This window comes from Erinaceus europaeus, chromosome 20 (genome assembly GCF_950295315.1).
Source record: "Erinaceus europaeus chromosome 20, mEriEur2.1, whole genome shotgun sequence".
Taxonomy (NCBI): domain Eukaryota; kingdom Metazoa; phylum Chordata; class Mammalia; order Eulipotyphla; family Erinaceidae; genus Erinaceus; species Erinaceus europaeus.
This window is the reverse complement of record NC_080181.1, coordinates 1,004,766-1,030,522: the sequence shown is the minus strand read 5'-3', so window position 1 is coordinate 1,030,522 and position 25,757 is coordinate 1,004,766. Positions and strand designations below refer to the sequence as shown.

Sequence of the window (25,757 nt, the reverse complement as noted above, 5' to 3'; positions counted from 1 at the left end):
AAGTTAATAAATGGAGTCAAACTGCGTATTTTACGAGCAAGACTGAAAATACACTCAAGGAAGTAAAACAGTGTCGTTACGACTGAGCATAATAAACCAATTACCTGTCTAAAAGGCAGTGTGTGATAGGAATCATTTAAATCAATTGAGTTCCTGCTTCCTAGCAATTTGATAAAAAGGGAAAATAGTGTAATTGGGAATCAAGTGTTCCTTTGGGAGCCTAAAAACAAGCCAGCTGGGTATGTAAGTGCAGTTTAATCTGTTGTGTATTTCCCCTTGTTAAAAAATAGGAAAGACAGATAAGATTTACAGAGTGAAGCTTCCCAAGTCCTGGGGTTTGTGGGGTTTAAGTTATTAGCAAGAACCAACTAATGAAGGAGAGCTCTCTGTCCCTGACAGGTGCTGATGGGGGGACAAACACCTCAGGCTCAGGTATCCCCCCTCTGCTGGACCCAGGAGGATGGCTCCACCACTGCAGGAAAGGGCTGCTCTTTTCCACAGATCTCCGAGCACTAAGCACTATCCTGTGACATGGCTAGGAGCCAGTCTGCTGTGACTAGAGTTTTCTTTCTATTTTGTTGATCTAGGATGTAGAACAGTGGGTAGAGTGTACAACTTTCAAGTATGAGGTCCCTAGTTCAACACCAGCATATGTGTACCAGAGTGATACTAGAGTTCTCTCCTCTCTCTAAATGAATACTATTTTAATTTTAATTTTTTAATATTCTGTGGGTCAGTTCTTCAAGAGTAGCTTAAGGGAGGGCACAAAGAACCCTCAGGTGCATCTCCCCTCCTGTGGAGACTGGTCCTCCTGCCCCATCTCTGCAGGCATCTCTCTCCCCAGAACCCCCAGGACCCCCAGGACTCGCACACCTCCAAGGGATGGCCATGATCTTATCCCCATGGCCACACCAAGCATCATGTGAGTGGCTACCACTGATGTCAGCCAGCCTGCTGTGATGTGCTCTAGGCCAGAACCCACCTCTCGGTGGCTCCCTAGATCCCAGCCGCTTATAGCCTCAGACCCTTCCAGCCCTCTTCTCACTCAGCCCTGGGCCCCTATGGAGTGGGCCCCTAGTCCTGCTAGCCACACCTGGTCTCCTGTTGGGGGTCTGGCTCCACTCTGACACACACAGGTCTGCTTCCCCTTGCCATGCCCTGTGTCTCCTGGTCCAGTCATCAGTGCTGGAAGCAGGGAGCAGAGTGTGAGCTGACGAGGCACTGCATCCTGACCCCAGGGCCTGTCTGCAGCCATGCAGGGGACAGGCTAGTCCCAGCCTGGGCAACTGTTTAGATGTGCCAGCCATGCACAGGCTTCTGGGAACTCAGCCACATGACAAGCACAGAGCAAGCGGCCAGGGATGTGCAGACACCACCAGTGCACACGGCGGCATGAGGCAGACCAGATGAGAGCATGCTCCTACCTGGGGTGAGCAGGCTGCTCAGAGGACGAGCCAGACTGACATCACTGGCTCACACTGAGCTGGCAGGAGGGCCCATCTCCCCCAGCACATCAGGACGAGAAAGCCCTGCATGCTTCAAGTGGGGATGTTCTGAGGCAGAGGTGCCACTGTGGTCCGGGAGGTGGTGCAGTGGATTGAGCATTGGACTCTCAAGCATGAGGTCCAGAGTTCAATCCCTGGAACCACATGTACCAGAGGATGTCTGGTTCTCTCTCTCTCTCTTTTCTTATCCCTCTCATTGATAAATAAACTATTTAAAAAAAGAAAGATTAAAATACAAGCCAAGTTTATCTCAGTGACTGTATTCCTCAGATATTTTAAAAGCCCAGCTGCAAGAGGGTCATGTTTCATTCTCCTGAGAAAATTATGCTTTTATCATAAGCAGCTTTGTCAAGCATGTTTCTAAGAAAGAGAACCATTCAAGTCCATGTGCTGTGCTTCCTGCAGGCCAAGCAGTATCAGAGAAATGCAAAACTGATGTAATGCTTTGAGAAGACAAAACAAAAGAGATGGTCTAAAATTAAGACAGAAGTCTCAAAGTGGCTGGCTTTCTTTGCCCCTGGAAGGCCCCTGCAGAGCCTGCAGGTACCCTACCCAATGAGCCATCTCTCCAGGATCTTCTTCACGTTGCTCAAAGTCCAGAAGTGGGAGGATGGTGAGAAGCTCTGTGAGGCCATGAGACACCTGTTTCTTAGATGGGCCACAGGTCAGTGGTCAGTGAGACTTGGTCCCAGTGGCATCTGATTTTGCATGTGGCAGTGGCATTCCCCACCCTTGCCACTTCCCCGTCTATCCTTGGACTTTGCGCTGGCTTCCCCACATCCAGCAGAGTTCATCCATCTGCAAGCAGGCCGTGCGTGGCTCCTGAGCAGGGAGCTGGGAGCTCTTGGAGAAAGTGAGCAAGTGCAAACCCTGCATGTAAGGACAGAATCAGAGCTGTGCCCATGCCCATGGCATCCTGGCCACCGGGCTGCCAGGTTGGCTGACTTGAAGGTGCACACAGGCCCACTGAGTACAGAAAGGCAGGGCACCAGGGATGCCACAGTCCTGCAGTCAGACTCCCCTGGGGAGAGACAAACTCACACAGGCATGTGGGGGAGCACGGGTGCCATGACAGCCACCCAGTAGCCCCCCCCCCCACTTTTCCTCATGTTGACAGGGCTGTGCCTCCACAGTCAAAGAACCTTCTGCTCCTTCTCCTTCTGGCTCCAACCCTTCCCAGCAGCCCCTGTGAATGGGCAATGGGTGCTACGTCTCTGAACTGAAAAGGAATGAGAGTCCTCCTGCCACAGGAGACTAGTACAGCATCACTGCCAGCAGCTAGCCATTACTGGCATCACTCCCCATCAGGTGAATACCATGGAAAACCCACTTATGGCCTGAAGCCAGAAGACCACAGTCACTCTTTGAGGGTTTGGGTGATGCTCTTCTCCTTAAATCGGAGGCTGAAATTGACTCCTGAGTCCAAGTGGCCCTGTGCCACACTGGGCTCTTCCCGAGCTGTCCCCGGGGAACACAGGCCAAGTTAGAGACAGGAAGCTGCGAAGAAGAGAAACAGAGAATCCCCTCCTGACACTAGTCCGGCTGCCTCAGAGACCTACTGGGCACACAATGAGGACTGGGGTGTTTCAGGCTAGCAGGACAGGAAATCAAAGTGCTGTCATGAGTCCAAGCGTCTCTCCTCTGTTGCCACCCAGTCTCTGCCACAGGCCAGGTGCCATGCCTGTCAAACAGCAGTGGCTAGAGAGGGGCACTGGGCCTCCACATCACCCCCAGGTCACCAGTGTCCAGCTCCCCATCTTCTCTCCTTTTGTGACACCAGGGGGTCTTTCGCATGTGTGATACCACTCCTGGGCCAAGCTGTTGATTCATTCCATTTCAGACACATACAATAGAGACAGAGAGGGAAAGGTACACACAGAGCCTGCCATGTTGCCGTGGTGCTCCTGCGTGTTGTGGAGACTGAATCCACATTCTCTGCATGGTAAGTGTGCGCACTACCTGCTGAGCTCTCTCCTGGCCTCATGAGATCCCCTAAACTATCTGCCCTTTCTACTGGCAATGGCTGCTAACTCAGCTTTTCTCAAACAAGACTGCTTTAAATCAGAGCAGGTGGAAGCTGCAGGGCCCATCACTGGCAGCAGGAAAAAATCCGTCTCCAAGCCTTGCAAGCCTAGGTTCCACTGCCCCTTTCTTCACTCAGCTGAGACCCACCCTCAGAGATGCTGCAGGGCTTCCAGAAGCCACAACTGGACCCTGTGCCAATGATGCAGGTCTCACTGAGCCGTAAGCAGTATCAATGCAAGGCCACACCTGGGCATCTGCTGTATCCCTCTCAGCTGGGTGCCCCTGGGTGTACAGTCTGGAGATAGGAGAAGGTGCTATGCCAGTCACATGAGCCCCAGGATTCTGCAGGCCACTTCTCCCAACAGAGGGTTACTACAGACCACATATCTCCCAGGCCAGCAGGTGAGCCATGTTCAGGAAGTGAAGACATCAGAGGCTGTGTGGGAGAAGAGACACTACTCCCCTGGTGACTCAAGTGTCAGAGGCCCCAAGAACTTATTTTAAAAAGGAAAATTTCTTTTAAAGGATCCCTTATGTGCTAAAGATGCACTTAGAACAGAAGTATATAAGTTACCAACAACTTATGGTTTGGGGGAGCCAAAGGGATAGCTCAGCTGTTAGGGTGCCTGACTTACCAGGAATGCAAGCAGGGTCTGAGCCTGGAAAACTGGAAAACTCTAGTGCCAGGGCAACTCTGCCACCCTACCTGCCTTTCTGCAGGGGCTTGGGCGGCAGGAGGAACTGGAGATGAAAGCATTCAGTTCTGGACTACTAACTCTTCAGTAGCGTGCTTCTGTCAGAGCAAGACAGTCTCCATGGAAACACAGAGGCAAAGTCACAGAATGCTCAAATGGCAAGAGATTCCTTTTTCAAATGCTCTTGTCTCCAGATTAAGAACAAAAACTGGAACTCTCGAGCAACATGTTCGCATGAACCAGAGAGAACTTTTTAGCTCTTGAAATAACAAGGCATATTTCACATCTCCAGAGTATACATTGAAATATTTAGCATTTCAAAATGTTCATAGATTTAAGTAAGAGCTGGGGAAAGTACAAAATAAAACAATGTTGCTCAAAGCAGAACATAGTGTCCTGGTCACAGTAAAGTATGAATGTCTGCACACAGCAAACCCAGCCTGGGGATATGGAGCAGGGAGGACAGGACAGGAAAGGTGTCCAGTACCACTGGCCCAGCCCATCCTGGGCCCCACGGCCCTGGACACCTGCACACATACCCCCAACCCCAGGAGGACAGTGTGGCAACTCTGCAGACCAGTTTCCCCTTCTGCTTACCCCGTACTCGCTGCTCCACTGCCCCAGACTCTCACGGAGTGACCCACTCCCCAGACGCTACCCAGCCATCAGTGTAAAGAGCTGGGCACCTCTGTCAACTCCTCTTGGTAGTTCCCTGGGGCTGAGATAGGTCTGCCAACATGGGTGGGCACCCTCAGCATGCACACAGCTTGGGACATGGTGGGGTCACGAGTGGCCCCCAAGGCTTTTCCAGTCTCCTGTGCAGGGAATCTATAAGCAGCTTCCCCTCATGACTGCCCCAGATGATGCCTCCGAGAATTGTGAGGAGGGTCCAGTGCAGGAAGCTCACTGCTTTGACAGTGTCCTGGGAATGGGTTTCCCCACCAGGACCAACCCCAGGTCCTGATGCTGGGGCCACCTTGAACTTTGCAATGTCCTCCTTTCTTTGCTTCCTCAGTTTCCCCTGCATTCACAATCCACCACGCCCTTTGATGTGTAATCATGTGTTGTGATGGTCTGCATTTAATCAGCTTTCTGGAGGCATCTCTGTTCCAAGGGGCAGGACTCCTTTCTGAGTTGGTTAAGGAGTGAGGCAGCTTGGGGAGCAGCTGGCCAGTGAGAAATCAGCATGAGATATATTAGAGAACTCTGAGGCAGGGGGATTGGAATGCAGGTAAGCAAAAAGGAGGAACACAAACCCAAGCAGAAACCTGACCAGGGTTGCTCCCAGGTGGGCTTCAGAAGAGACTGCACACAGCCCTGGGGGGTGGGTCTCCATCAACACAGGCTGATGTCAGGCGACTCCAGGGCAGGCAGAGGCAGGCGGCTATAAGCTCTCACGTGATCACACTAACCATGCCCAGCCTTCCTCAATCCTGTAGGCAGCATCTCCCAGCCTCAGAAACTACCTCCCAACATCTGGGTAATGTATTCCTTAATCCCCAAATCCCACTTAATTTTTTGCCCCACAAAGGGCAAACTAAAAGTCCTCAAAGATGAGCTCCTCCTATGCGTCTGTTGCACACACTGGTGGCAGGTGCAGTTCACAGCCACACCATCATGTGCTGGGATAAACCATCACCAAACCTCATCTATCTGTAGATGTGTATGACCAGTGAATCTGTCACAGGGTCAGGAGTGGCAGGGAAGACTCACTCTGTTCCTACAACAGGAGAGTGGGAGGGGGATGCAGCCACCACTGCCTCAGTGTCTCCTCAGGGGGGTGTCAGCACACACCAGGACGCCTGGCTTCATGGGCAGGAGAGAAGCCCTGACAGCAGTCTGGACCCAAGTGCCCCAGCCATATGTCAGGGGCCTTTGGTGAGCCAGGAAGTTGGGGAGGAACAGGCTTCGGAGAGGCATGTGAAGTCAAGTCCTGGTTCACCAGTGCTCTGGACTTAGCCCTCTTATCTCAAGGGAAACGCAAAACACTGCAAACAACCAGGATCCAGTTACTGACAGCCACCACTGTGCACTGTGATCTGCAGTCTCTGGAGGTAAGGCAACATTTGGAGTTTTCTGGAACATATGAACAATGCATACTATGCATGAGAGACAGGGAAAGAGTGAGGAGGGAAGGAGAGAAAAGAGTTGAAAAAGGATAAGAAATTCTTTGCTGATGGTAGAACCTAAGTGATGCCCTCGTGAAGCCCAGACCTCTCTGTCCCTGGCCCCAGTCAACCTGCCCTCCTCTGCTGACTTGGGGGTGCCAGGCTGGCCCTGGGAGGATGGGGCAGGAGTGAGGCTTCTCCATCTTCCTCTGCACGCTTTGCAACACATTATTTCAGATAAACTCCATGCCCCACTTTTCAGAGACCTTCCTATTTTTTTTTTTTCCTCTAGGAGCCTTTTCTTCCAACAAAATTGAACTCCTAAGATCAAAAACCTATCTTTTCACAACCATTTTTGATGTGGATTCAAAAATCTATTTTGGAAGTTTTAAAAGGTGAGTTTTTTCCCCCCTTTCCTTTTCAATGGCCATGGCACCTGCTTACTCTCCACCCCCTCAGCCTAGGAGGCCCCTAATTCTCTGCTGGGTCAGGTGCAGACCACCAGCTGGGCAGGAGACCAGACACACTGCAGCGCAGAACAGAAAGGCTCAGCTTCTCATCAAAGCCTTTCTCTCTCTGCTGTGACCCCCAGCATCTACAGGCAGAGCCCTGACACACATAGGGGCTGACGCCAGGGGCTGCTATCATAGGCAATCAACTCCTTGCAGTTTTTGTCACTATGAGGGAGAATGGAGGTCCTTCCAGCAGCTGCAGGGGAGACCACATGTGGTGAGGTGCTCCTTCAAGAGTATGCCCCACCAAGCCCCTACAGCATAGGGGTCCTCACCCAGCACCGTGCTCTGCCTGAGGGATTTCTCAGGTCATTCATCTGTGCTCACTGCACTTACCCTGAGTGGAAGCTGTCTCTACTGGACAGCAGATCTGCCTATTCTCTTCTCCTCTGAAATGAGAGTGGACCTGCCTCCTGAGGATGTGGGCCTTGTTGAGGAAGGGGGTAGTGAGGACTTAATCCATCTCAAGACTCTGGACAGTCCCACTTCCAAGTCCCAGGAAATGCACCTGTGTGCTGGGTTCCAGGCTGGGATGGAGGGTGTGGGACTGTCAGGGCCCTGCTGACCCCATGGACTCTGCCATCTGAGGTGTATGTGTGTGTGGTGGTGGTGGGGCTCATTCCCTGCATATCTGGGCCTGAGAGATTCTTCTGGGAAGACATATGGCCTCTCATGGTCAGGGATCCCACCCTCTGACTAGTGAGAGGAACCTCAGTCTCCAGTCCCCTCCTATATCTGAATGGTTCTAGAAAGTGTGGGAATCTTCCTGCACTTGCTGTGTTTAACAGCTAAGAACTTAAGTCTATTTTTTTAAAGACTTGTTTATCACATATGAAGTGGGAAGTGGATTGAGAGTCACATAAGGCAGAGAGTCACTTCAGTGTGTACAGTGCCAGGGACTGAACCAGAAACCTCAGGCATGAAAGTCTGATACCACCTCAGCCACCATCCTGCAGCCTCAGCGAAATGTGCACCACTCACTTCTATGGGATGGGGGTGACTCTGCAGGTGGGGCAGCTCAGGAGGAAGGCCTGCCTGGAGGACTGAGACTGTGGCCCTGGCCTCAGCTCCCAGCACCACCTCTGTGACTGACCTCACATGCAGTCAGTGCCCATTTCCTATGCAGATATCCCAGCTCCTCGTTGGGTGGTGCTGAGGGAGGGGACTGTAGCTGGGGGAGGAGGGTGTGTGCTCTGGAAAGCACTCAGGTCTTGAGGCAGGGCCCAAGATGGAATCACCCCCTCCAGGAGGCATCAGGGGACATAGAGGGAACAGGTGGGAAGGGGACCTCAACAGGAGGCGGTCACACCAGCCCGACTTCACCGGTCTCTCCTGCAGATGCCCGTCACTGAAGCCCAGCCTGTCATGTGGTTTTCAAAACAAGTCAGATTGAAAGGCCCCAGGAAGGTTACTGGCACTCTGTAAGGAGGGAGGGCATCCTGTTCACACCCTGTGACAGAGCTGCTCTGAGGGGGAGAGATTTCATGAGTCACAGGTGACCTGCTAGACAGGGATGGGAAGAGAACACAGGACAGAAAGGATGCTGAGGGAACATCCTGGAGATGTTCCCAGTGCTCAAGGAGACTCCTCTCCAGGCAAGTGGATGCAAAGCTGGGGTGCAGAGGCCTGGGTCTGGATGTGGAATGGAAGGACAAGGGAGGATAGGATCTCCAAACCAGGGAGGGTCATCTCTGGGTCAGACCTGGTAGGGGCACACAGAATAAGCAGCTCTGAGCCCAAGCCCCACGACAGAGCCAACCCACAGGGTCCCTGGCTGGGGGCCCATCTCTGAGGAAGCTCAAGGGCAATTTCTGGTCAGGACCCGAGGGCCTGCTGTCCTCTAACATATGGAAATGAGTCCCACAAAATACTACTGAAGCTCAAACACCATTCTCTATCCTGAAATGCACATTCAGGAACAAGGAAGAAGTCGCTCACAGCCACGGCTCCCTGTTCTGAACTCCCACCATTTCTCCTCCAGGATGCAGCCTGCTCAGAGGTGGAGCTTGGCAGACAGACAGACACCTGGAGCTCAGGAGATGCAGGCCTGCCTGGTGTGTGTGCTGGTACCCTGGCCAAGCAGGGTTAGGCCCAGATTCACTGTCCCATGGAGAAGGCAACCTCCAAGGAGGAGCAGAGGAATAACTGTAATACAACCACAAGATCATCCTGAAATCATAAAGATTTCACGACTTGATCAGATAGCAGCCAAAATATCAAAAGCCACAGTTGAGCCTGCACCTCCTCGTCCTGACTGCTGCTAAGAAAGCCTGGGAAATACCCCCCAAGTAGAAGCCATTCGTTCAGACTGACCCTCTCCCCAGGAAACATCTGTGCACTGTACTTAAAATGAGGACAGTGGACCATGGTAATTTACTCCAAGGACACAGAACCTAACTGGAGCTGGTCCCTCCTGGAGCCACTTAGCGTGAGAACTCCAGAGTGCTGGAAAGACCCCACAGGAGAGGGGAACTGCTGGCAGAGGCCAAGTCTTCCCTGCCTCTCCTCTGCCGTCTACCCCATGCCCTGCCTGTCCCACGGTGCTGCCTGAAGTTGCATCAAAAACTCTGCAACCTTAACTCTACCTTCTGTGCTCAAGCCAGGGCAAAGACCCCACTATCCCATGCACAGCAGAGCCCCATGCACACCATGACAACCATCTAGACCAGGACAAATGAGGAGCCTGACAGCTACTCCTTCTCAGGCTACTCTCTTCACTCCAACACAGACATGCCCTCCCCTCCACTGCAGACTACCCCTTCCTCACACAGACAAGCTCTTCCCTTGTTCTCCTTGGCCCTCCTTCTAGGCTTCCTGCAACTGTCTTCTTGGCTCCTGTCCATCCCCTCTTTCATGCACACATGGCCTCTGGGTAGCTTTCCAAAATAGCTCTGATCACACCATTCCCTGTTGAAAACCCACCAGAGTCAAGCTGCCTCTTTAGCACTGAACTGGAAAACTCTGCCCTTCCCCTCCTAGAATGCCAGCCATCACCACTTCCTAGCTGCTCCAGTGTCTGTGGCTTATAGGGAGCCCATCCACCACAGGAGGAGAGTGGATGCTTTCACATTGGGACATGCTGCAATGGCCTCCTTGGGAGAAACACGCTCTGACCCCTTGAGACAAACATACATATGTCACATACATGCACACAGACCATGTGCACTCAGTGCTGACATGTGTACATGCCACACACATGTACCCCACACACACATCACACACAGGTACAAACTACCCCGGGAACACATTGCACATGATACTATCCACATACCACATACACACACACACACCACACAGCATACATATATGCACACATCTCACCGTATGTGTATAACATGCATGTCATGTGAAGACACACAGCATTGTGTGAACAAGCCACACAACACACACTCATGTACAAACCATGCAGTGCCTGTGGCTGAACACACTTCACACCCCAGTGCACACAAGCAATGTAGTGCTTATGTACAAACATGTGTGTTGCACACATGCACAAATGAACGACCTGTCTCGGGTGGTTGGCTCATAGCGCACAGCAGCCCCCAAGTCACTCCTCTTCCTCACAGGGTGGAGTCCTCTGCACACAGGTCTGGAACTGGACTAAGCTCCCGCACCATCCTGGGCACTCAGGAAATGCTACTGCAAAGTCAGTGAGGGATCAGTGAGTGGAACTCAGAGTCCACTCAGCCATGGGGATGGCGGCCTGCTCCTCACTCAGTGCCCCTGGGCTCAGGCCAGCAGTTCAGCCAGAGGACACAGCAGGAAGCCTCAGAAGCAGTTCCTTCCAGCTGGGCCCATAACTACCCACTGGGTCCAGACTATTGTCTCATCTCCCAGGTTTGTACCACACAAGCAGTGACAACTAGCAGACTCTCCTCACAGACAAGGAACACACTTCATCCCACCACACTTGTGTGTCCCGGGTGCTGGTTGGGGGCCAGAGGAAGAGGAGCACTGTGGACACAGGGGCCCCCTCCTAGTGCACTCACAGTGGCTTTCCCACAGATGGGGTGAACACGCACCCTGTCCATAGTCCTTCAGTGTCTCTGATCACGTGCTGAGGCAGCAAACCCACTTTCCTACATGGAGAACAAAGACAGTGGGCATTCCTGGCCTTTGGGGCAGAGCTGGTACCAGAGGCCTTTCACTCATAGGTCCTCTGTCCCAAATGAAAAGGCTGATGTCAGGACAGCAGGCATGTGGGGCTTTCTCTTCACCCTCTGTCCCCCTTCCCTTGGCTTATTCACATTTTCAGGCTTTCTGTAGTGAGCTAGGAAATCATGCACATAATCTGTAGCAGGAAAAAGATGCTGACTGTGCAGTGAAAACAGTTGTTACTTTAGAGACAAAGTGCAGAGGCCATAAAGCGCTAATGCAATGAGCTGTGTCAGATCAGCGTGAGTCCATTGCAGACTGTCCCTGTGGACTCTTGGGGACTCCAGTCCCGTCCTCTGTGGCAGCTCAGATGCCTAGCATCTGAGTTAAGCATTAATACTCTGGCTTTAGAGTGAGCCTGTTGAGGAATAAGCAGACATCTGGGGGTGCGTGTTGCCTTCTTAGGGGGTCCCTGATGGGATTCCGAGTGGAAGCGCTGCAGCCCCCCCCCCCCACCAGCCATGCAGCCTGGCGGCCTGCTGCTTGTCTGAGAGTCTGCAGGAATCTGGGTCACTGCATCACGTGGCTGACCCATATTGCAGACACCCGCCTTCCAGGCTTTGAGGAGCTTTCTGAACAGAGCCATGTGCAGATAAGCCTGTTCTAATTAGCTGGAGCAGAGAAGCCTGCTCCTTGCAGACAAAACCAACACTGCCCCGTCTACCTCTGGGCACATTTGTACCCCCCCAACATACACACACACTGTGGTGTCCAGATTCTGCTGGAATACCACGGCCCTGCTCCCCCCACTTTGTTGCTCCTGTGTCTGAAGGACAGCATTTTAGAACCACCAGTTCTCTGGGGATGATGCAGAGCAAGGCCACTGATGCCTGCACCTCAGAATTTCGCAAGGACCCCTGCCCCAGGCACCAGGGGTTGGAAGGAAGCGCTTGAATGAATGAGCTCCGAGTCAGCTCCTTGTCTGAGACATCAGAGAGGCATATTCTACTGTGTTTCTCTAGGCATCGGCCTGCTGAGAAAGAAAGCTGCTGCTCAAAGTACCTTAGGATGTCCCTTTCCTCTCTGGGCTCCAATCTTCCACCTTATTCCTCTTTGGCACAGAATCACAGACACACCAGAGACACTGCTAAGGCAGGACAAGAGAGCACAGTGGAGGAGTGAGATGACCTTCCAGAGTCTCTGAGGGCCCTTCCCTGTACCCTGCTCTCACCCAGTCTGCAGCAGACAGGGTCTGCACCCCTTCTATGGGGCTAGGGGCTATGCCATGGCTATGTGTCCTGGTTCTGGGGAGGGTGCAGTGAGACATGAGCTTTCTCTGTTATCCATAGACACTGCCAGGAGGAGGCATTACTTCAACCTGAGACCCCATTCCCTGCTGGTATTACCAGAGAAGTCTGAGGACTCAAAGAAATGTATGTGGGTCAGTGGGAGGAGCAGGGAGCCAGAGAGCCCCCTTTCTTTCTCTTTGTTATGATTCCATGTCCTCCTCTTTGCATTTTTCCTTTTGGAACTGTAACGGGGTGCAGTAGACCAGGAGACACTTCAGTCCCCAGCACTGCTGAATGCCACAATGGCCCTGAAAATCTCATGATACCATGGAGGTGAGGCAGGGAGGCTGGGGACCCAGTGACTAGGGGGCCAGCTTCCTACTGGTGGGATCCTCAGGCAGAGCAGGATGAGGGCAGCTGGACTTTAAGATGCTCTGTCTGTCACCACAATTCCTAGTGACACAGAGCTGGGCCTGATAACATCTGAACCTCAACACCTCAAAACTCTTTGCTTTGAGGCTGCTTCCAACTTAACACTCTCTTTTTAATGTCCACTGAAAGGAATTTACACTCTATTTATGGCCTGGACATAATCATTACCCTCCAATAAAAATGACTCATTAAATAAGAAGCAATTTCCACCCATGAGCTCTTAGAATATATTTGCTTACTTATGGAAATCCAATAGCCTCTTGCTCAATATTTTCTGCATTTCTCAGTACAGTTATTTGGGGCTCGTCTGTTTGTTCCAGGTTTGCCAAATCAGAAGGACTCAGAAACACGGGGGCAGAAAGCAAGAACTGCCACACTCAGGACACATGTCCACACTAGCCAGTGGAGACTGCTCATCCTGCCAGAGCACAGGACTTGCATTCTGAGAGCCCAGAGGATGCAAGCTCAGCCCCAGAGTTCTACCTCAAGCCAGAGTTGAGAGATTCTCTGGTCTCTTCATTGTGCTCACTCTCTCTCAGTCATGAAAACAAATAAGTCAATCTAAAGTAAAAACCCTGCTGCCACCAGGGAGAGCTCCCCACAACACTGAGAGCTTCCTGAGGATGCCACGCTCTGGGTCTGCAGACCAAGCTCTGAGGGTTAGGAGAGCACAGTCCCATGACCAGGACGGTACTGCTAGCCACATGCTGCTGACCACATGCATGTCCACTTAATCCAGGGTGACTGCAGGAGCACTGAGTACATGGAGCACAGCTGGAAGCAGCACACAGTATGGCTGTGGCTGGGTCCAGGGGACGGAGGACCTCCCCCCAAGCCCCACACCCCGGGGCCCTGTCTGCCAGTGGAGTCCACAGACAGGCCTTGGGGGAGCCCACTCTCTCCAGCAAGCCTTCCTACAGCCACAGGGATGGCTGCTGATTGTCTGGCCCTAGCCTGGTTCCCCACTACTTTATAACCACCATGCTACTGTTTCTTATTTTAATGCCTACTGGCTTAATGTCTGGCTTATTTATTTTACCAAAAACAACATCATATTTGCAGAACAGAAAAACCACTTTGGGACAAGGAGAGTTTGCATATGCTAATGCTTTAATTTAAAGACTTCTGTAACTAAACACTGAGGGTTTGTGATAAGAACAAAATGAGCTAGAAGGAATTATGTTAAGTGAGCTAAGTCAGAAAGATAAAGATAAGTATGGGATGATCCCACTCATAAACAGAAGTTGAGAAAGAATAACAGAAAGGGAAACTCAAAGCAGGATTTGACTGAATTTGGAGTAGGGCACCAAAGTAAAAACCCTGGGGTGAGGGTGAGGGTGAATGTTCAGCTTCACAGGGTGGGGGGTGGGGGGGGACACACAGTCTTTTGGTGGTGGGAATGGTGTGTATGTACACTCCTATAAATTTGTAGTCATATAAATCACTATTTAATTAATATGAGAGGGGGAAATTGATTGAATGTCTCAAACCTTTTATATCACAGACTGAGTCTTTTTAATACATAGGCCGAGTCTTTGATATGTTGACTCTCTTAAAAGCTTAGACCAGGGAGAACAGAAGCAACTGGTGGCACAGCTATATACAAATAATGTCAAAGGACATAAAGCATGGTGATGTTGTGTATGATACAGCAAATCCTAACAAAGGGTTATTTCAAAGTTAACCCAATTGCCAAATAATGTGATTATAGCAATAACTATCTATTGTCTTCTTAAACCCCAAGACAACAGGAACCTCCTTCTTCCTCTATAAAGCCTATATTTCCCCCAGTCCTGGAACCTCTAGGGTGGGGCTCACTTTCCTGCATGCTTCTCTCAATTCATACCAAATGATACTGCATCAATGCAAGGAGTACCACCTCAGCATGCTTCACTTCAGACTGTGTCCAGAGACTTCAGGAGTGGAACGACAACCCTTCACACTCATTACTCAGGTGAGACCTTTCCTTTCATAGGATTCTCAAATTCCATTCCAGGAGGTTGACTTCCTAACAAAATCCCAAAACCTAGACATAGACCAGGTCCCATATGATAGAGAATATGCTCACATATATCCATAAATTAGAGTAAAATATATACCTGAAAGCAAAAATATACAATAGTCTGTAACAAATCAGTATAAAGTTCCTAATGAAACAGTGTCTACTTAGACTTAGATACCCTTCTTACCTACTTCCTATTACAGTTCTCTCACCTACTCCAAAGCTAATCTCATCAAAGCAAGGACTGCAAAAGCTGAATAAGGGCAAGAGACTGGCATACTTTAACGATGACTCTTTAGTCAGTATCAGGCCACCCCATCAGCTGGGGCCCTATTCAGGGAGTCCTGAGATTCCCAAACAGACATGAAGGGCCTATACCTCGAATAAATCCCTCTCTCCATTGTTACTGGCCATTCCTAGCAGGAACAAACATTAGACCCCTTTGTGGGCCCCCAGAGGACCTTGCCCTCAGCTTGGATCAACAGTGGTAGAGAATGTTCCAGCCTCCGAAAGGAGACTGTACAACAACATACTCTATGCTACACCTGAGGAAGATGGGTCCTGATATTGGGGCAGCTTGGAACGTTCCTACTCATGACCACAGAATGTGAGCTCAGATCGACTGGGATGCAGAGGTCACATAGGCTCCTAAGCTGAATATGGGCCCCAGATCACATCAAATCGATGGGGTTTATAGTCAACAATATTTATATACCTTTCTCATATTTGGGAGCTACTCTCTTCCCTGATCCAGCTTTCTGGTCCTTCTGACAGCCATGACATCATCTCCCCAGACAATAATTAGGATCCACCTGCATATCAGATTTCAGGCTCAGGCAAAACACAAACACAAACACAAACAAAAAAATACTAGTATAGCCACAGGCCCTTTGGAATATAACTAAAATATGCATAGTAGCTATCTACAAAATGGAGGGCCCCCCAACTCTTCATCTGCACTATTCCAGCCTTTAGGTCTACGACTGGTCAACAATTTGTTTGGCTTTGTATGTTAACTTTCTTTTCAACCACCAGGTTCCAGATGCTAGCATGATGCCAACCAGACTTCCCTGGACAGACAACCCCACCAATGTGTCCTGGAGCTCCACTTCCACAGAGCCCTGCCCCACTAGGGAAAGAGAAAGACAGACTGGGAGTATGGATCGACCTGTCAACATCCATGTTCAGTGGGGAAGCAATTACGGAAGCCAGACCTTCCACCTTCTGCATCCCACAATGACCTTGGGTCCATATTCCCAGAGTGATAAACAATAGGAAAGCTATCAGGGGAGGGGATGGGATACAGAGTTCTGGTGGTGGGAATTGTGTGGAGTTGTAGCCCTCTTATCCTATAGTTTAGTCAATGTTTCCTTTTTATAAATAACAAATTTTTAAAAATGTGCTTTCATCTGCTTTCAAGTGCAAGACATATTCTCAGGTCAGAGAACAACAGATGTAGCAAAACCCTGTGAGGGAAGAACACCTAGCCCCCAGTGTAGACAGTCAGTTGGGCACCAGCTGTTATGGAAAAGGCTGATATTCAGACAGCAGTCAGGAAGTCCCACCTCAGGAGCACAGAGATCAGGGGTGTGGAGGCCAGAGCCCTTGAGACTATCAGGACAGTCTGGAACAAAGCCGCTCCTGCACCCAGGCTCTGGGAATCTGCAGTCCCTGAACCCAACCTACAGGAGTGCACAGAGCACCACTGAGTGACTGCCTCTCTGAAATGCAACTGCAGACAGGTGTGTACACCTGCTTTACGGGACAGGCAAAAACACACTGATTTCCCTGCTGCAGGCCCTCTCCTCTCAGGGGAAGGAGTCCTCCAAGGACTTCACACCAAGGCCGCTGCCCCACCCACCTCCCACAATCCTGTCTCTGCAGTCTCTTTTACCCTCCTCCTCCCTCCCTGCACCCCTCCCTCTTTCTTCCTTCCCTTCTCTGCCACAAGGCTTCGTTGGGTTTGAGTCTGTGTCACTCCACCACTCCCGGTGGGTTCTTTACTGTCCCGAAAGGAGGGTGAGAGACAGGGACACACAGTACTGCTCCTGAAGCATCCCCGCTGCTGGGGCTGAAACCTGGGTTCCTGGGCAGGATGAAGTGCGTGCTCTATGCTTTCTAAGCCTCTGTTGGTTACACACCAGGAAGACTAGACTACTAGACCTGTGTGCAAAGTTATAGTAATAGTCTGAATACAATCACAAGAGCTAGATGGGTTTGTACAGATTCTCTTTAAAGACTGCTTTGAAGGCTCCTGGGGCAACTTGAACTTCTGCTATTCCTTGAGCTTGCCCTGCCAGTGATGAAGTTATACATTTGCTATGGCACCGTTACGCATTTTTGAGTTATGTTATAAACTGCAGGGGTAGAATTCTGACTTGGAATCAACACCCTGGCATTTCTACACTCCCTGTTTGTGAAACACAAGAATTCAGTGACCATAAATGGAACTCACACTCACTCCAGCTGGTGAGCTGCTTGCCTTCCAGGAGAAAAGGAGGCAGCTGGAAGAAGGATCCACCTTTCAGTAGCAGACCAATGACTTATGATATTTTCATCCCAAATGCAATCACTGTGTTCCTAATCAATGGTTCCTTAAGCTTCACCACGTGGGCAGTAAGTACACCTTGGGATGGAGCCTCCACACTCAAGGTGTGAGATGCAGAGTTCAGCCAAGACATGAAGATACCCCCACATGGAAAAAGACTGGACCCTCCCCTTCCTCTGCACAGTCCCATCAGGGCTTCATGCCTCATCCCACCTTGAACAGGACAGGATGGCTCAGGCTGAGGCTCCCAGCAAAGCTAGCCTCAGGTCCAGTATGAGTGTGACAACCAAGGGTTTCCTCAGAACTCCAGTCAATACAGTCAATGTGCTAGCAAGGCCGCCAGCCCACAATGACAAACTTCACTGCTGAGGGAGCTAATGGTCTCTGCACTGTGACCCTGACCAGCAGGGTGGCCTAGGACAAAGTTGGTGCAGGTGTGAAAATGATGAGTGGGTGCCCTGAGGATTCAGGGCTAGACCCTGATTCATGCCTTCAGGAATTAGATGCTGAGTGCAAGTGAGAGAGACTGGTCCTGTGACAAGGACAGGTCTCTGGGGCCCTTCTCACTGGCGGCTGGGGTCTGAGTGCTCCTCACTCTGAGTTTTGGGGCAGGCATGACAGAAAAGACAGGTCCCACGGAACAAGGCTTTCTTCTCACCTGCCCGACACTCTGCAAAGACACTGAGCTCTAGGCCTCCAACCCTGAATCCCTGGGTGCTGCCCTGAACCAGGAGATGCCAGGAGACCCCAGGGGCCAGACCCACATGCCTGGCCCATGCCCCTGGCATAACCACTCTACTGGCTCATAAACACAAGTGACAAGATCTGGATCCTGTTCCAAATGTCACTGACACCAACATCGAATCAGTACAGGCTGTGTGGCCTGGCCTATCCATTCCTCCCTCCAACAGTTTCAGGAATAAACTTCTTTTAGAAAGTGTCCACTGGCAGGGGACACAAATCTCATTAAGTCTTTCAGAGTCCAAGTTCCCCTGCCCAGCAAGGACCCCAGCAGTGGTTTATAGGGACAAACAGTTTTTGCAAAGGTAATTGCATTCTAGGCACAATGATTTAGAACTTGTTACTCTCTCCCCAGCAATGGCTCCTCTATTGCATTTTGCCTCATCAGGCAGAGTGGCTGCAGGCACTGAGGATTTGTCTAAGAGAACATTAGGTTGAGGAAACATTTGGTTTGCCTTTAGTGACATGTATGTATGGGTTCATCCTCAACTCCATGTTCAGGAAAATCAGTAGCCATGGCAGTGCAGGAATGGGCTCCCTAAGGGTACCCATTGCCCTCTGCATGGTGCTCAGCACCAAGGGCCAGAACAGAGACAAGCTGGTGCATCAGGACAGGGCTGCAGACGAGGGGAAGCCAGGCCTAAACCCTCAAGAGCCAGGAGCTCGTGGTGGGGAGACAGCCCAGAACTGAAGCTATAAGACTCAGTTTTTGCCTACAGAGGCCAGAGTGAAGTCCTCCTCTGGAAAGCAGAAGGCAGGCATTATACAACTGCTGCTGTGCCCTTTTGTTGATTAGATTTTTAGAAATGTGAATTACTAGACTTTCATTTATCAAGCACAGACTTGCAAGAGTATTACCACAAGCATGTCTGCGACTGCTCATATGGGAAAGAAACATGCTATTTTTTCAAAATTGACACCAATGTAGACATTTACTTAGCATTACTGCAAATATGTGTGACACTAGAGAACCATTTCTCAACTCCCAATCAAGCACGCTGGAGGAAAAGTAAGTGAAAGTTTAGTACTATGGAAATAATTATAGTTCTTACCCTGTGAAGAGACAGTCATACCAAAAACCAACCTACACAAAGTAGGGGCATGTCTGAGAGCTGGTGTCACCTACCCACTAATCTACTGTTCCCCCCAAGCTCTGTGGAGTCTGTGCTGCCTGCTGACTTCCATACTAACAGTGGCTGTGGGCTCCATCCTGGAGGTAGACACACACAGTGGTTTGCAGCTGCTGTGAATCCCTATGCTCTGCCCCCAGCAGGTACCCACAGTGGAGTACCTCCCAGTCTCTCCAGTGCCTAGGGCACTTCAGGGCCGGGCATTCCTATACATCTGAGTCTGCCTACATGTCATCATCCACTCACTCCCAGGTCCCAGTGGTCTCTCAGCCTGTCCTGTCTCCCTCAGGAATGTGTGAAAGCCATCCTATAGTGCCAGGAGGTGTCCGGCTAGGGGAACATGAGAAGTGGCTGGATCTGTTTCATGCACTGCATTACATGCCCTTCTGTCTCTTCTGTTGGTCTTAGGTCTGGCCCTGGGTGTCCCTCAGGACAGACCAGAGGACCAAAGGTCATCCACAAAGCCTTGTATAACCACAACTCTTTCTAATTTTACTCACTTTTATAATTTATGTATTTGTTTATTTTTGATAGAGATAGAGACATTAAGAGGGAAGGGGTAAGTAGGGACAGAGAGGGAAAGGGAAAAAGAGACATCTGTAGCCCTGCTTCACCATTCATGAAGCTTCCTCCCTGCATGTGGGAACCAGGGGCTTGAACCTGGATCCTTGTATACTGTGACATGCACACTCCACCCGCCTCTCCCCCATTCATTTTTTTGACTCACAGCAGTCTACACTTGAGCTGCTATTTTTGCTAAGTATTATTTTCACCTGCATGCTATTTTTTATATTTTATTTATTTTCTCTTTTGTTGTGCTTGTTGTTTTTCATTATCGTTGTAGTTATTATTTATATTGATGTTGTTGGACAGGACAGAGAGAAATGGAGAGAGGAGGGGAAGACAGAGAGGGGGAGAGAAAGAGAGACACCTGCAGACCTGCTTCACTGCCTGTGAAGCAAACCCCCTGCAGGTGGGGAGCCGGGGGCTTGCATGCTATTTTTTTATGCAAGAAAATCAGTGAAGTTAATCACAGATAGTGGCCCAAAGGGGGTCACTGAGCCCTCCAACATCTAATGGGAGAATTTGGAGAGTCATGTTCTACTCAATAATTCACATACTGGTGCCCAGAGTTTAATATCAATTGAATTGAATCCTACACACAACTATTTATAGATTCTGTCTGTTGATAAGACATGCTTTCATAAAACCTAGCAAGCTAAAAATACAGAGACAGCCTATTTTCATTTCAGTGAAACACAGTGATTGCAGTGGCATCATATAAATATTTATCAAATTCTATAATTCTCCCAAATGTAATGATAAATGAAGGGATCCTTCAACGTGCAGTAAGAACACCTGTGATATAGCATTTTCAGAGGACAGAAATCAATGTCTGTGCTCTCCCCTTGTGAGGACAACAGCCTTGCCCCCTGCACCCAGAGAGTGGAGCTCTGGGAGACCATGGGAGTGCCATCTTTGTTCACAAGTGGGCCCCAAACCGCACTCTTTGCTATAGGAGTAAGAATTTCGTGCCACTCATGAGACGGAAATCCTGGCCCTGACATGAAGAGTGAGCCCTATTAGTAGAAGCATAGAGAAGACATCCAGAGAGAAGGCCATGCTGGGGAAAGGCTGGCTGCCACTCTGTGGACCCCTTCTGGAGAAAGCCATTCCTTTTATCACTGCTGGTTGTGCAGGTATGACAGCAGATGCAATCATACACAACACAGGCCTGATTACAGACTTGATCCAGCCCTGTCCTCTATTAAAACCTCATTTGCCCTCAGCCAGCAGTTAAGAAAAGGTCAAGTGGAAGGCACCTGCCAAAAACGGCAATAAAAACATTCTGCTCATTATTTTCCAGAAGCTTCCTATCCTCTCTCCACCTGGCTGATATGACAACTGCTAAGTCCCTCCAAATGTTGAGAAGTAAGCAGGGCTCCTTCAGGACACATTGTTTTTTCTCCCAGGTAATCATGATCAAGAAGTTTGGAGTTAAGAACCCAGAGTCAGCATGGTCTCTGTTGTCTCTTCATCACAGGTGCAGCCCCAGCAGGGCATTCCCAGGGCAAACCTGGGCAGAACCCCGACTTGCCTTGGCCTCAGACAGGAGGAAGCACTAGCACCTGGGAGGAAGGTCAGCTGGGGCGGTGAGTTATGCTAAAGTGGCCCAAGCATGTTGGTCTACTCTTCAGCCTGTAGAGAAGGTAGTAGACCGTGTACGGGAGGAGCTGGAAAGGTAAACAGCCATCTGTGAGCCAAATGGTTTCTGGTGCTCAAATGAGAGAATGAGGAGGCTGACATTTCATTACAGAATGAAACAGACGTGCTGGGTTAGGGTTTGGGGTAGGAAGCATCCTCTCTGGACACCTGGCTTCTGCAGTGACTGAGCTAGGATTTCAGACAGCACAGACATCCATTCTGGGCCCTGGCTTGCCCACTCTTGAACACAGCACTAGTCTGTGGAGAAAGGGGGCTTTACTCAGCAGAGCCAAATGCACAAAGTGCATGGCTGTATGCCCTTCCTTCTCCTTGCAGATCAGCCTGGAGAGGCTGGCGCAGGCAGGTGCCGCCTTCCCTGTCTGCTGGGCAGGGTCTGTGGCAGAGAAGTCACCTTTTCATCATAGGAATCACATGGACTGTGTCAGTCAGGTGGGGTGGGCAGAGCCTGTGGCTTCAGGTTTAGCCTGGCAGGGGAAGCCAAGGGACAGCTACTCTCTCCAGGTCTCTGCCATGGCAGGCCAGCAGCTGGAGCAGTGTCCCAGAAGTGGGGTGGTGGGAACTGCTGAGAAATACCCACCAGAGAACCTGCTGCAGAGGATCTCCAGGAGGAGAATGCTTTACCAGACAGGGTGAGGGCAGGCGACAGTGCACACTCCAGTGGGTGCCACAGGTGGATTCACTCACTGGGCACAAGGGCTGCTCCTCTCCTGTCCAGACCAGGAGCAAGAGTCCATTGCTCCCTCAGTCACTGAGCTCCTGTGATGGCAACAGAGCAGCATGAGAGATGGTGAGCAGCACACAGGTGTCCTGTGCTCATCATAACTAGTGGGAGTGGGAAAGGGGCCCTGAGCTGAGAGGCCCACATCACTGGGGCTCCACTCTGACATGGGGGAAGCTCAGGAAGGCCACCTCCATGGGCCATACCCAAAAGCCCGAGCATGTGCCAGATATAGCAAGGCTCCAGAATTGGAAGAAATCACAGGGTCTGCAATATTGGACAGAAAAAGATACTTTCCTCGAGATGGAAAGCTTTTACTCCAATTAAAAACTTCCTCAACCCCAGGTAGTAAAGTGATGGTATCATTGGTCACCACTGCAACTTATGAGTGTGTCTAAGGAAAAATTACAGTTTAAAATATTCAATGTGTTCTTATTCTTTCTTCAGCCTTCAAGAGTGTGGACTCCTGTGGTTTCAGGAATAGGGGTGTGTTTTTTCTGAGGAAGAAGTGATTCAACAGTCACTGAGCTTATGAGCAGCCCCCCTGCAGCTCCCCCCCCCCCAGTGCATCTGCTAGGAATACTGTTAAACATCTGCTGAAGGCCACTGCATGGCAAATATTTTCAAAGATAGAGTTTTGTTCTCTGAGCGTCAAGAAAGTCAAGAACACACTGATAAACAGATCAACTAAGCCCTGCATCTGCAGCTTCTCAAAACAGACTGTCACAATTACCCAAGCACAGAAATAGATTTCTGATCTACTGGGAAGGCATTAAGAAAAGCGTCACCACTAATAAATAATAAAGCAAGTATCTGGATTGTAAAATCTAGCTAGAACAGAAATTTATCTAAGCTATGTCCTCTGTCTCAGAAACATAAGAAAGAGGGTTTTCCAGGAGAAAGTTGGTAGACAGTCTCCAGGAGCCCGTTTTCAGCCAGAGCAGGGAGGCCTCCACTCAGATTCCAGGGCTCCATCCCCAGACCCACTGAAACTCTCTATGCACACTCCAGAGAAAGCAGCCTCCCAGGCCACACAGTCTGAGCTGGAGGAGTGCATAGTCTGGACCTGATGCCAGGGAGGCTGAGGGTCGGGCTGTTCACCTGAGGGGCTTTCAGTACCAAGCAACAGAGCTAAGTCGATCTGAGCCAAGTACCATGCCAGGTTGGCATGGCATCTGGGGACATACTCTCACATCCCCACTGCGTGGCCAGGCCCCCCGGCATGGGTGCTAACTTCTCCTAGGAGGAGAAGCTCAAAGCTCACCAACTCTCAACCTCAAGTCCGAACTGGTTCTCCTTAACAGAAAAGCCCAGTCTTCTCTGAGAAGTCTTCTTCTCAGAGAAGGAAGCAAATGGGGAGTCCAAAGAAAGGACGTCACTATTCTAGCTTTGAAACAGACTCCTCCAGGTGGTGAGCACCCAGAGAGTGCAGGCAGTGAGCAGAGGCCAGTGGAGAGGAGGCATCCTGGGCCTGTCCTCCCTGGGCTAGGGTCCAGGTGAGAACTGGCTTCTCACCTGAGCTACTGCTCCCCTCACAGAGCTGCTGGTGTAGATGAGGGAGCTCCAGTCACAGAGCCAGGAGGCAGTGAGGCTGTGTCCTGTACCCACTCTCTGCACAGTCTAGGATGCAAGGCAGATGTTACACACCAACCCCTCAGAGTCAACAGTTACCAGGCAGCTCTGTCATCAGCTGAGATGAAAACATTTTTCGCAATGACACCCGAGATGAGAGAAAATGACATGGTAGAAATGGAGGAAATCACCAGCTGCTCCCTGCCCAGGGCGGAGATGAGGCTCGCTCGTATAGGACGCAGCCTGTGACTGGTCAGCCCCTGGAGCGCAGGGCTCTGGTTCAGCCCATACCTTCTGGGCACCTTCCTGCCCAGGCCCCCAGAAGCCTACAGGGGCAGCCCCACAGACCAAGGACTCAGAGTAGAAAGGAGGGGAGGCAGATGGTGTCCTGTCTTCAGTGAATCTAGGGGGTAAGACCCTGAGATCTTTATTACTCTACTGCCTTACAGATTTTATTTAACTGATTACCTATTTCTGCTGACTTGAGCCCTCACAATCCGTTCTTTTCTACTTCCAGGCCACCTTTCAATCAGAGCTTCCCCAGGTACCATAGCCCACCCACACAGTGCCAGGTCTAAAACCAAGGCATTCTCATGGCAAGGCATGCACCCTGCCTGGAGATTTCTCTCCTGCCCTGTCCCCACTGGGTCCAGTTATGTGTCTTGTGATGTCAGCCCAGGAGCTGAAGAACGTCACTAGTTCCCCTGTAGGACTGCTGGGAGCTGCTCGTTCCCGATCACCACACCCTCCCCACACACCAAGCATCCTGTGTAAGTCCTGAATGATACTCAAGGAGTCAGCAGGCACAGAAAAGCCAACTTCCCTTTATCCCCTGCTCTGGACCTCAGAGGTGGAAATGCAACCGAGTGGAGAACAAATTACAACAGGTGTTGAGGAGTCTGTGGCTAAATCAGGACCCAGTTTTCATGACCACACCCTCCCCTCCCCTCTGGCCATGGAGACATAGTTTACCACTTCTACTGGTTATTGGGAGATAGAGGTGAGATGTGTGAGGGCACCTCCACCTCCAGAAGTGTACACTCTACAGTATTCAGCAGTTTTTCAGATCCTTTTCCTCCTGGGAACAGTCTCTGTGAGGATGCCTCCCCATAGCCTGTGTCCTGCTCACGGCCTACCTTCACCACAGCACCTGTGCGCGCCTGGTCTGCACTTCATGCTCAGGTTGCAGGGAAACCGCCAGGTGTTGATCCCACCACACGCACAAGAGCAAGAAGACACCCCCCTGTCTTGACTTGATAGGACCTAGAGATTAGAACACACATAGCACCTGTTAAGGAACACAGGCACATGGGACCACAGATGCCAATCTTGGTCTCAGGAAGCACAACACCTCTCTGCATCTGAGATGTGGCCAGAGCAAACAGGAGGAACAGTGAAGATAATGGGGCAATTTAGTCCCACTGAAAAAATGCTTCTACAAAAAATCAAGCACTACACATTAGATATAAACATGTATCTTTTCAGTAAAGAACACCCACACCCTGGGTGGCCTCTCTAGCCTCCCCTGGCAGTGGTAGTTCGTAGAAGCTACATATCTAAAGGGAGTATGCATGGTGCAGATACCTTTCTTCCAGCGGTCAGAGGAGCCCCTAAATCAGGGAAGACCCAGCCCCACCGTGGCAAAGACAAGCACTGCTGCAGAGTGGAGATGAGAAAGAGGTAAGATGCTTTTGAAAGTCTGTCTCCACCTCCCCATTTATAGCCAATTCACATGCAATTTGCTTCATTAGGGCCCTTAATTCAGTGAAGGTCAGGACAGCAGTCCTCAGAGGGGACAATTACTTATGCTACCACCACAGAGCCTGATGACACTGACACAGACAGAAATGACACAACAAACAGACCCCCACAATAGTACAGTCCCCACTCAGTCTTGGGCTTCCTGCCACCACACTCTGAACCATGCCTTGTCCCTCATGACACCATGGTGCCCACATAGCCATGGCCTCACCACACCCTGTCCCTCATGGCGCCAGGGTTCCCACAGCCCTCCCTACACACACACCCTGTCCCTCATGGTGCCATCGTTCTCACAGCCCTCCCTACACCCTGCCTTTCATGGCACCAGGGTCCCCACAGTACCCCCGCTCCCCCCACACACACACACACTCTGTCCCTTATGGTGTCATGGTCCCCAC

General features: G+C 50.6%; 1 protein-coding gene across 4 annotated transcripts in view; it reads right to left on the bottom strand.

Moving 5' to 3' along the window:
- FAT3 (FAT atypical cadherin 3) overlaps positions 1–25,757 on the bottom strand; it is a 362,716-nt gene that overhangs the window by 255,844 nt on the left and 81,115 nt on the right. The gene's annotated exons all lie outside the window — the stretch shown is intronic.